This window comes from Saccostrea echinata, unplaced genomic scaffold, assembly GCF_033153115.1.
Source record: "Saccostrea echinata isolate AGI-Se365-2 ecotype Australia unplaced genomic scaffold, CSIRO_AGI_Sech_v1 ptg000009l, whole genome shotgun sequence".
NCBI lineage: Eukaryota > Metazoa > Mollusca > Bivalvia > Ostreida > Ostreidae > Saccostrea > Saccostrea echinata.
Window position 1 is genome coordinate 26166607 of NW_026889758.1, and position 12110 is coordinate 26178716.

General features: G+C 36.3%; 1 pseudogene; it reads left to right on the forward strand.

Moving 5' to 3' along the window:
* The window catches only part of LOC133182593 (uncharacterized), a 29671-nt pseudogene extending 19195 nt beyond the window's left edge, over nucleotides 1–10476 (forward strand).
* The last annotated feature ends 1634 nt before the right edge of the window (nucleotides 10477–12110 follow it).

A 12110-nucleotide genomic window follows, 5' to 3' on the forward strand; every position in this document is an offset into this window, starting at 1 on the left:
AACAATTTTTCAAAACGCTACTCTTCCTACAGTTTTGGTCTGATTTCAATATAACTTGGCACACAAGTAGACTACACTAACATACATAATTTGTTGCAGCGGTTTTTGATTTCGATAAGCGGTGTTGCCATGGTTACTAAAAATAGAAATTTCTGTGAAATTCCTTTAAAACGCTACTCCTCCTACATTTTTGGTCTGATTTCAATATAACTTCACACACAAGTAGACTAAGATACATAATTTAGTGGATCAGTTTTTGATTTCGATGAACGGTGTTGCCATGGTTACTAAAAATAGAAATTTCTGTGAAATTCCTTTCAAATGCTACTCCTCCTACAGTTTTGGTCTGATTTCAATATAACGTGGCACACAAGTAGACTACACTAAGATACATAATTTAGTGCATCGGTTTTTGATTTCGATGAACGGTGTTGCCATGGTTACTAAAAATAGAAATTTCTCTGAAATTCCTTTCGAATGCTACTCCTCCTACAGTTTTGGTCTGATTTCAATGTGATCTGGCATACAAGTAGACTACACTAAGATACATAAGTGTATTGGTTTTTGATTTTGATGAACGGTTGCCACTGTTATTAAAAATGGAAATTTCTGTAAAATTCTTTTAAAACGCTACTCCTTCTACAGTTTTGGTTTGTTTTCAATATAACTTGGCACACAAGTAGACTACACTAAGATACTTAATTCAGTGCATCGGTTTTTGATTTCTATGAACTGTGTTGCCATGGTTATTAAAAAAGAAATTTCTGTAAAATTCTTTTAAAACGCTACTCCTTCTACAGTTTTGGTCTGTTTTCAATATAACTTGGCACACAAGACTACATTAAGATACATTATTCTATTTATTGCTGCATGTTGTTTCAATTGCTGCATGGAAGTTTCAATTCCAAGTGCTACTTGTACTGACCAGTAGAGCTACAGTCTCATCAGAGACTTCTGGTCTATAAAAGCTTAATAAAGATTCAGTATTCTGTAAAAATATAAATACATTTCAATAGCATGATCTTGTTTTTTTTTTAATTAATGCTTTTAAGTATCACAGAAGGTATGGTGTGGAGTTGTCCACCACTTCGTAAATGAGCATGAATGGAATACGGTATGTCCTATTTCAGCAATTTTTTGGTGCCAGCAGATGCATGCATGGTCCTATAGAGGATGGGCACAACAACTGACTAATTCATTTAAATACATAATATTAAATCTACCTTCCTTCCCACCAGTTGTTTTAACTCCTATTTAATGTGAACTGCATATGTTTATGTCTTTTGTTTTGTGCAGTTCAGTTCACGTGCACATTCCAATCAACCTCAAACTTCAGTGATTTCAAAATAACTTGTACAAAGTATTGTGTGTACAACAAAGTGTTTGTATATATTTTAACACAAAATATTCCTGTTATTTGTTCCATTGGTTTGCTATTATTTTCCTTGTTTATTTTTTTCATTGTTCTGTTGTTTTAGGGTTTTGACTTAAACTTTATAACCTTTTTAATTCCAATTGTCATGCTCTATTTATTCCACTGAATTGCTTAGATTCTGAAGCAGTTGTCCCATTCTCTGTGTTACTTTTATCAAAAACAACCATTGCAGCATTTTTTTTTTATTTCCTATAGATTAATACCGTGCTGCAATCGGTCTTTTTTATTTCTCTTATAGGTGTATGCAAATCTTTCTCATTCCATTTTTCTTTTTGTGCATTTTTATTGCATGTTCTCTATAGCATGATCAAAACATTCTTAAGATCTACGACAAGTATTAATAGTAACATGGCAAATCGTGTTGTATGGTTTTTTTTGCTATCTTTCTAAAGCATTTGACAGAGTTTGGCACAAGGGTCTTCTTTTCAAATTACAAACATATGGAATAGCTGGCGATCTTTTACTATGGTTTACAAGATACTTGAAAAACAGATCACAAAGAGTTATGTATAAGGATTTGTTTTCATCCAGCCTCAATATACACCTACTTCTCTGGGGCAATGAATATTTATCATTAGAGTTAAACAATGGCCTTTTTGCTGCTGTTCACAAGTTCATAATGAATCCTATCGGTTTAAATAGCTAAATTAATATATGTAACTATTTTATTTGTTTAAGTTTTTGATATTGTTTGAATGACATTTGTGTATTATTATGTGTTATATTAAGGAGAGGAACTTGTAAGTTGATAGTACTTGTTTCTGATCCTTTTGATTATCAATAAAATATGTTCAAAACAAAGCAACTGGCTAAAGAAAGACATTCATGCCCATACAGCTCTCATCCGAATTGTGTTAAATAAGCGATTTCTTAGCCAAATACAGTATGATGCAATAAATATTCGTACAAAATGGTTACATTCGCGACGAAAAGTTCTCTGCTTTAGCTAAAATAAAAGTTGGTTAAAATAGCTATGGCATTTCATTTGTTATTTTTAACATGCTAAAGTCATGTGACATCGAAAGGTCATGTGATTTTGTTGTCGTCTGCTGTATTTCCGGAAATCTACTAGTCTAAAAGAGAAAGGGTAGAAAGAGGAAGGAATTATCTGATGATGTTAAAAAAGCTGTGTGGAGACTCTTAGATCAAGGAAAGTTCATTCGAAAAGTGTCAGAATTATTAGGAATTTCTTTTACTACTGTTTCGAGTGATAACCGCCGATTAGAAAGGTTGGTGAAAACAAATAGAAGGGACAGTATGTTAGTTATTACGAACAAATTTAACGAAAATGTTGATAATCACGTTGCTAAACCACGGTACAACTCCATCTTCACAAACATGGGTACTCGAAAGGTGTGTCTAGGAAAAAAGTTGTTGTAAAAAAGGGTAACAGGAAAAACGATTGTCATGGTGCAGAGAAAAAAGACGATTATCAGTTGATAATTACTGGAGTAAAGTGTTTTCGGATGAATCTAAAATTATGATTGGACATAATTCCCGTGTATATGTGTGGCGCAAAAGGGACAAAGGATGGAGTCCTGATATAATGACACCACGACAGGGTAAGCCATGTTATGTGATGATCTGGGGATGTGTAACATGGAACGGTGTGGGAACTATAACATCTGTAAATGGCAATATTAATGCTGAGAAGTACAAGGAAATCCTTGATGAGAACTTGTGGTCAGTTGTAGTCCGTCATTTCCCTACCGAAATTTACATATTTCAGCAGGACAATGCTCCGTCGGGCTAAAAGTCTCAACAGTGTCTTCACAAAAATAATATTACAACCATGAGCTGGCCCGCACAGAGCCCAGATCTTAATGTTAATTAAAACCTGTGGCTGTTGATTAAAAGGAAGCTTCAGACGCGAGTGGGGAGGATCGGGACAAGGGATGACCTCTTCCGCGAGATTCAGAACATCTGGACTGGGATCACAAAAGACTATGTCAGAAGCCTCTACCGATCGATTCCTCGCAGATTTCTCAGTGTAATTGGATTGAAAGGACATTTGACAAAGTATTAGGTGAGTTTAAATTGTTTTATTAATTTTGAAAACGTCTTACGTACAGTTTTTAGACTGACCTACTTTCGTCGCGAATGTAAACACGCCGAACTTTGTACGAATATATATTGCTGCATCATACTGTACATTATTATGTGAATTTCAGGTATTCTCTCCTTTTTTCATTTTACACTGATTTATACTTGTCACAATCAAAATTTAATCCCGATTATTGTTTTATTTATGTTTATGATTTTTTATTATTATTTTTCCTTTACGGGACCTCTTTATTCTGTTACCTGTAATGAACCTCAAATTTAGAAATTGCAGGCATTGGTCAGTTACAGCCTATTGTATTTAGAGTATTTAAATCGCTGCATTGCTGACCAGGTAGCCGGGGTCCACGTTTTCATACTTTTTACATGCTTGACGTACAATCCAAGATGTGTAGATAGGTAGTTTTTACAACGGTAACCATTTCTCCATGAGGGGTAAGTTAAATTTTCTTATTATTAAGTGTTTTGATATTGCATTAAGATTTGTTAACTTTGTAAGAAAATGGGTTAAGTAATGTTTTTGTTACTGTTTACGTATACAAGTTTTGCTGAGTAGAGTTACTCATGCGTGTAATGTTCTGGTTTTGTGCATGTACTAAGTTATGTACGCACGCAATGTATTTTGGGTTTTTTTGCCGCTTATACAGTCGGTGTCGTGGGTTTAGTTGTTAAAACCACTTGTGTTAAGAAATTGTGTATTCTTAACGCTGTCTACATATATAACAGTGTTTGGTTAGATTTACTGTTTGTACGGTGTGCCATTTGTGCAATGATAGTCAATGGTGACTAGTCTTTTTTTTAAAGGTATACGTAACCTGTGACTTAAAAATGTTATTTAATTTAAAGGTTCCTGATATAATCCTGATAATATCTAGTCATGTGTGTGTTGGCAATGACGTTCAACAGACCGGAGACCCACTGGGAGCCAGTTGGCGGGAGTCCGTCGTGAAACGGGGCGTGTCTGGACGTGGTTGTGAGCGAACACCAAGATGACGTGGATTGAAAGAGACTTTTAAGATATACATATTGTAAATTATAACTATATAAATATTGTGTAAATATTGTTAATACTGATTTTATTTATATATAAAAAAAATGTAAATAGAAAAAAAAATCTTGTTGTGTCTGACTGAACAGAACACGACGGCTGTCGTGACAATACTCTTTATTTTTGTGTGAGGAATGTACTATTTTTTTGTTTTGATAATTTATTTGCATTTTAGAAACACAGCAGAGTTGGAAAAATTCGACAATATGATACTTATGTACAGTGGTAAACGATTTGCCTTCTCACCTCCTGTTTATCAAGCTAGAAGCCAGTTGAAAGCATTGGATTACAATGCAAATGTGGACAAAGAAGTCAATAGAAATTCTGATGGCACAATTTAGTAAATATTTTTAAAAAATCCACATTCAAATTTTAGCTCATTTTTACCAAAGGCTTAAGTGAGCTTTTCTGATCACAGGGTGTCCAGTGTCTGTGTGCCATGTGTTGTCTGTAATCTTTCACATTTTCAACTTCTGCAGAACCACTCTGCCAATTTCAACCAAACTTTCCAAAAAGCATGATGCCTCTACCCCTAATTAGCGCTTTTAATTTAAGAAGAGAAAAAAAAATATAATGCAAGCATACTTTAGAAGTTGCAGCAAGAGATTCTGTAAGGGGGGGGGGTAATAAATATATTGTGCATAGGCAATAGGCAATTTAAAAAAAAAAATCTTTTTACTTAGCTTCTTGTAAGTGATTTCCATTTCAGGCAATTTAAGTATATTTTAGTATAAACAACTGACTACAGAAAACAAAAGCAGCAATATGGTATTTTTTGTGCCATTTCCACCCATTTTTAGCTCACCTGAGCCGAAGGCTCAAGTGAGCTTTTCTGATCACATTTTGTCTGTAGTCCGTCTGTCCGTCTGTCTGTCCGTCTGTCCGTCTGTAAACTTTTCACATTTTCGACTTCTTCTCAAGAACCACTGGGCCAATTTCAACCAAACTTGCCACAAAGTATCCTTGGGTAAAGGGGATTCAAGTTTGTTCAAATGAAGGGCCACGCCTTCTTCCAAGGGGAGATAATTAAGAATTCGTGAAAAATTTATGGCATCATTAAAAAATCTTCTTCTCAAGAACCACTGTGCTTGAAAACATGAAACTTATGTGGAAGCATCCTCAGGTAGTGTAGATTCAAGTTTGCTCAAATCATGACCCCCGGGGGTAGGGTGGGGCCGCAATGGGCGATCAAAGTTTTACATAGGAAATATACAGGAAAAATCTTTAAAAATCTTCTTCTCAAGAACAGCAAAACTATAATTGGTCATATTTATATGGTAGCATCCTCAGATAGTGTAGATTCAAGTTTGTTCAAATCATGACCCCCGGGGGTCGGGTGGGGCCACAATGGGCGATCAAAGTTTTATATAGGAATATATAGGAAAAATCTTCAAAAATCTTCTTCTCAAGAACAGCAAAGCCATGATTGGTCATATTTACTTGGAAGCATCCTCAGGTAGTGTAGATTCAAGTTTGCTCAAATCATGACCCCCGGGGGTAGGGTGGGGCCGCAATGGGCGATCAAAGTTTTACATAGGAAATATACAGGAAAAATCTTTAAAAATCTTCTTCTCAAGAACAGCAAAACTATAATTGGTCATATTTATATGGTAGCATCCTCAGATAGTGTAGATTCAAGTTTGTTCAAATCATGACCCCCGGGGGTCGGGTGGGGCCACAATGGGCGATCAAAGTTTTATAAAGGAATATATAGGAAAAATCTTCAAAAATCTTCTTCTCAAGAACAGCAAAGCCATGATTGGTCATATTTACTTGGAAGCATCCTCAGGTAGTGTAGATTCAAGTTTGTTCAAATCAAGACCCCCGGGGGTAGGGTGGGGCCACAATGGGCGATCAAAGTTTTACATAGGAATATATAGGAAAAATCTTTAAAAATCTTCTTCTCAAGAACAGCAAAGCCATAATTGGTCATATTGACTTGGAAGCATCCTCAGGTAGTGTAGATTCAAGTTTGTTCAAATCATGACCCCCGGGGGTCGGGTGGGGCCACAATGGGCGATAAAAGTTTTGCATAGGAATATATAGGAAAAATCTTTAAAAATCCTCTTCTCAAGAACAACAAAGCCATCATTGGTCATATTTATATGGTAGCATCCTCAGGTAGTGTAGATTCAAGTTTGTTCAACTCATGACCCCGGGGGGGTCGGGTGGGGCCACAATGGGCGATCAAAGTTTTACATAGGAACACATAGTAAAAATCTTCTTCTCAAGAACAGCAAAGCCATGATTGGTCATATTTATATGGTAGCATCCTCAGGTAGTGTAGATTCAAGTTTGTTCAACTCATGACCCCCGGGGGTCGGGTGGGACCACAATGGGCGATCAAAGTTTTAAATAGGAATATATAGGAAAAATCTTTAAAAATCTTCTTCTCAAGAACAGCAAAGCCATGATTGGTCATATTTACATGGAAGTATCCTCAGATAGTGTAGATTCAAATTTATTCAACTCATGACCCCCGGGGGTCGGGTGGGGCCACAATGGGCGATCAAAGTTTTACATAGGAACACATAGTAAAAATCTTCTTCTCAAGAACAGCAAAGCCATGATTGGTCCTATTTATGTGGTAGCATCCTCAGATAGTGTACATTCAAATTTGTTCAAATCATGACCCCCGGGGGTCGGGTGGGGCCACAATGGGCGATCAAAGTTTTATATAGGAATATATAGGAAAAATCTTCTTCTCAAGAACAGCAAAGCCATGATTTGTCATATTTACTTGGAAGCATCCTCAGGTAGTGTAGATTCAAGTTTGTTCAAATCAAGACCCCCGGGGGTAGGGTGGGGCCACAATGGGCGATCAAAGTTTTACATAGGAATATATAGGAAAAATCTTTAAAAATCTTCTTCTCAAGAACAGCAAAGCCATAATTGGTCATATTGACTTGGAAGCATCCTCAGGTAGTGTAGATTCAAGTTTGTTCAAATCATGACCCCCGGGGGTCGGGTGGGGCCACAATGGGCGATCAAAGTTTTGCATAGGAATATATAGGAAAAATCTTTAAAAATCCTCTTCTCAAGAACAACAAAGCCATCATTGGTCATATTTATATGGTAGCATCCTCAGGTAGTGTAGATTCAAGTTTGTTCAACTCATGACCCCGGGGGGGGTCGGGTGGGGCCACAATGGGCGATCAAAGTTTTACATAGGAACACATAGTAAAAATCTTCTTCTCAAGAACAGCAAAGCCATGATTGGTCATATTTATATGGTAGCATCCTCAGGTAGTGTAGATTCAAGTTTGTTCAACTCATGACCCCCGGGGGTCGGGTGGGACCACAATGGGCGATCAAAGTTTTAAATAGGAATATATAGGAAAAATCTTTAAAAATCTTCTTCTCAAGAACAGCAAAGCCATGATTGGTCATATTTACATGGAAGTATCCTCAGATAGTGTAGATTCAAATTTATTCAACTCATGACCCCCGGGGGTCGGGTGGGGCCACAATGGGCGATCAAAGTTTTACATAGGAACACATAGTAAAAATCTTCTTCTCAAGAACAGCAAAGCCATGATTGGTCCTATTTATGTGGTAGCATCCTCAGATAGTGTACATTCAAATTTGTTCAAATCATGACCCCCGGGGGTCGGGTGGGGCCACAATGGGCGATCAAAGTTTTATATAGGAATATATAGGAAAAATCTTCAAAAATCTTCTTCTCAAGAACAGCAAAGCCATGATTGGTCATATTTATATGGTAGCATCCTCAGGTAGTGTAGATTCAAGTTTGTTCAACTCATGACCCAGGGGGGGTCGGGTGGGGCCACAATGGGCGATCAAAGTTTTACATAGGAACACATAGTAAAAATCTTCTTCTCAAGAACAGCAAAGCCATGATTGGTCCTATTTATGTGGTAGCATCCTCAGATAGTGTACATTCAAATTTGTTCAAATCATGACCCGCGGGGGTCGGGTGGGGCCACAATGGGCGATCAAAGTTTTATATAGGAACACATAGTAAAAATTCTAAAAAAAAACAATTTGTTAAGAATAGCAAAGCCATGATTGGTCATATTTATATGGTAGCATCCTCAGATAGTGTACATACAAATTTGTTCGAATCATGACCCCCGGGGGTCGGGTGGGGCCACATTGGGCAATCAAAGTTTTACATAGGAACACATAGTAAAAATCTTCTTCTCAAGAACAGCAAAGCCATGATTGGTCATATTTATATGGTAGCATCCTCAGGTAGTGTAGATTCAAGTTTGTTCAACTCATGACCCCCGGGGGTCGGGTGGGACCACAATGGGCGATCAAAGTTTTAAATAGGAATATATAGGAAAAATCTTTAAAAATCTTCTTCTCAAGAACAGCAAAGCCATGATTGGTCATATTTACAGGGAAGTATCCTCAGATAGTGTAGATTCAAATTTATTCAACTCATGACCCCCGGGGGTCGGGTGGGGCCACAATGGGCGATCAAAGTTTTACATAGGAACACATAGTAAAAATCTTCTTCTCAAGAACAGCAAAGCCATGATTGGTCCTATTTATATGGTAGCATCCTCAGATAGTGTACATTCAAATTTGTTCAAATCATGACCCGCGGGGGTCGGGTGGGGCCACAATGGGCGATCAAAGTTTTATATAGGAACACATAGTAAAAATTGTAAAAAAAACAATTTGTTAAGAATAGCAAAGCCATGATTGGTCCTATTTATATGGTAGCATCCTCAGATAGTGTACATACAAATTTGTTCGAATCATAACCCCTGGGGGTCGGGTGGGGCCACAATGGGCAATCAAAGTTTTACATTGGAACACATAGTAAAAATCTTTAAAAAAAACAATTTGTTAAGAATAGCAAAGCCATGATTGGTCATATTTATATGGAAGCATTCTTAGATAGTGTACATTCAAGTTTGTTCAAACATGACCCCTGGGGGTCGGGTGGGGCCACAATGGGTGATAAAAGTTTTACATAGGAATACATAGGTTAAATCTTTAAAAATCTTCTACTCAAGAACACCAAAGCCATGATTGGTCATATTTAAATGGAAGCATCCTCAGATAATGTAGATTCAAATTTGTTCAATTCATGACCCCCCCCCCCCACACTTTTATATTTAAACTTTTCAACCTTTCAAGATTGAAGTGATTTCTGCTTTTTCCTAGTCATAGTGCTCAGGTGAGCGATGTGGCCCCTGGGCCTCTTGTTATTTATATCCTATTGGGCTTTCACGTACTATCTATTTTTAAAACTTGCATGTCAGCTGTGGCATTCCTATCACACAGACACATCTAGTTTCAAAAGAACTACAGGGTATGTTTATATATATTAATTTGCCTGAAATCAGGTATCGTACATTCAAATTCAACAAATCAAGATCACAAGGGATAGAAATGTTATAGGAACATAGAAGGAAAAAAAAATTTAAAACTCTTCTCAAGAAAAGCAGGGGCCAGTGTGCCTCATGTGAGCATTGTGGGCTCATGTTTAATTCTGATTGTGAAATATGTTATTTAAGTATGAAGTTCAATTACCGGTAACTATATCAAATTACTGGTCTTGGCATAAGCTCATTAAGTCTATGTTTAATCTTGATTCTAACATTAAATTCTCTTGATTTACTGTATGGAATACTTGCATATTGTTTGTTTTTTAAATAGGCAACACGGAAATTTTAACAAAAAGTAGCATTGGAGTGTCACACCGGTAAAGGCTGAAAAAAGTTATAATCATGTTGAGGTTCTAATGAATCGAATATCAGTGGCTAGGCTGAATGATCAGGAGGGGATTTGTCACCCAGTAGTGCTTGACATCCATGAGCCACGGTTTCTAAGCAGAACCATTTCTTCAGTGGATCCAAAGCCAACTGCAGTATTACTAGAGGAGAAAGTTTCTCGTTTCATGGCAAAAGACTACCATTCAACTGAAGTCTTTCAAATTTGTCAATTTTATTGATGTCGTTAATTTCATTGTACTGACATCAATTTATCATTACTGTTTTTTTTTTCACAAATCTAATCTCCTGCATGATTGTTTCATTGTACACAATCGCTTCACGTGAAATTATTTTTTACCTCACCGAAGCTGAAAACTTGAGTGAGCTTTTCTGGTCCACATATTGTCCAGCTTCCGTCTGTCGTCCATTAGTAAATTTTGGACATCTAAAGAACCACTGCGTAAATCAATTTTGTGCAAGTTTTAAGTTGGGTGTGATAATAGGCCAATCCACTTGTAGACTTATTTTTTATACAGTTTTCATGTTATCGTAGAATATCTGGTGCGATAAAAGGCAGTTCCACATGAAGACTATTATTTTTTACAATTTTTGCATATAATATCCTGTACTAATGTAGCATATACCACTGTATTAATGGGCATAAGTGTGCATGAACAATTTCTAAAACGAGGTAAGTTATTGACAAACAAGTTGATGAATCAAAAATATCAGCAGTCTCGTTCATTTTGTAAGTTCTATGTTTAATACTATGACCTTGTCAGCAAATACATGTACAATCTATCATTAAGTCAAATGCTGACTGACTTTTTTCATACTAATTGTTAGGCGATTATTTACACACTGAATTGTCGAAGGATTTTTCCGTTTATTTCCCGATCATGACAAGGAGCACACGGCGGGTGTGACCGGTTGGCAGGGGATGCTCATTCCTCCATGGCACCTGATCCTACCTCTGATGTCTTAGAGGTCCATGTTTGCTCTGCTCCTATTTTGTAATGTTTTAATGGACTTTTGAGCTCGAATACTGTTCGCTATCTCCATATATTTCATTGCAAATGACTTTTTGTGAATTTTCTGATTCATGTATTTTTAGCTTACATGAGCTGAAGGCTCAAGTGAGCTTTTCTGATTGAAATTTGTCCGTTGTCTGGTATTGTCGTCGATGTTGTTAATTTTTCACAATTTCATCCACTTCTCTAGAACCTCTGTTTTTATTATTCTTAAATTTTCCTTATGTGATATTTAAATGCTTATGATGTTGTTATTAACACATTTCAGAGCCAAAATATAAAATCTTACAACAGACCTAATTGTGTTCCTGTTTTTATACCTATACTGTTTTTGATTGTAAAATGAGAAGTTTCTTAAACCATGATAAAGAATATATCTCTGTGAAGAAGATTCGAATACCAAAAATTTGTATATACATGTAGCATTTATTCCAAAAAGGAAACATGAATTGTTCTGCTGAAATCAAAACGATCAAAATTGATGCGATTTTCAAAATATGTACTCCTGCATAACATTCAAACTTTTAGCACAATTAAAATTATGAGCCTTTACAAAATTGTAAAAATCATGTACCTAGCCTTCAGATATATAAGGCTAAGATTGTCATGTATTGAAAACCTTTTTTATTTCTTTTTCTCAACAGTAGGCAATGTTTGCATGATTAAAATACAGTGAAGGTAGCCTCTTACAAAAATTCTAAACTTTTGACCACTGATGCATGTAACAGGCTCCAGGGTGGGTCTATTTTGGTCATATTTTGAAATGTTTATTATACGATGTATATCACCTAAACTTCTAGAAGAAAGCTTATAATGTTACATAGTTCTCATTAGACTATATA